The sequence below is a fragment of the Gavialis gangeticus genome, unplaced genomic scaffold (assembly GCF_001723915.1).
Source record: "Gavialis gangeticus isolate Ggan-Ray unplaced genomic scaffold, GavGan_comp1, whole genome shotgun sequence".
Classification (NCBI taxonomy): domain Eukaryota; kingdom Metazoa; phylum Chordata; order Crocodylia; family Gavialidae; genus Gavialis; species Gavialis gangeticus.
Window position 1 is genome coordinate 41,093,717 of NW_017729006.1, and position 559 is coordinate 41,094,275.

General features: G+C 46.2%; 1 long non-coding RNA gene across 1 annotated transcript in view; it reads left to right on the top strand.

The window, feature by feature from the left end:
• LOC109291991 overlaps positions 1-308 on the top strand; it is a 5,398-nt gene extending 5,090 nt beyond the window's left edge. The window contains exon 2 of the long non-coding RNA XR_002096013.1: positions 256-308. This is a non-coding gene — a long non-coding RNA (uncharacterized LOC109291991). The remainder of the gene's footprint in view (positions 1-255) is intronic.
• Positions 309-559: the final 251 nt, after the last annotated feature.

Consider the following 559-nt stretch of genomic DNA (forward strand, 5'->3'; position numbering starts at 1 on the left):
TTGTTCTATTATACTTCTTGGTGTGAATAGAGGTTTAGTCATCCAATTAGCTCTCTTTGAACCAATTTGAACCCAAAGGACATTTTATACACATGCTCCAGGAGTGGGGGGAGGGGTGGGCGCTTTAATTAGATGGGCCAGTCTGTTGAGACCATTCACAACAGACTGGCCAATGGCAAAATCCTGAGGGATAGCCAGCATGGGTTTGTTGCAGGTAGGTCTTGCTTGACCAATCTTGTTACCTTTTATGACCAGGTGACCTATCACCAGGACAAGGGGGAAGAGTTTGATATCATATATCTTCACTTTTAAAAAGCCTTTGATCTTGTATCCCATGATCACCTCTTGGCAAAATTGGCCAAATGCGGCCTTGGCTTCTCCACGATGGTGGTTGGACCCAGAGAGTGGTGGTTGATGGAAGTCAATTGTTGTGGTGCCCTGTGACCAGTGAGGTCACTCAAAGATCTATCCTTGGGCCTATCTTGTTCAACATCCTCATTAATGATGTGGACATTGGCATCAGAAGCAGACTGGCCAACTTCGCCGACGACACCAAACC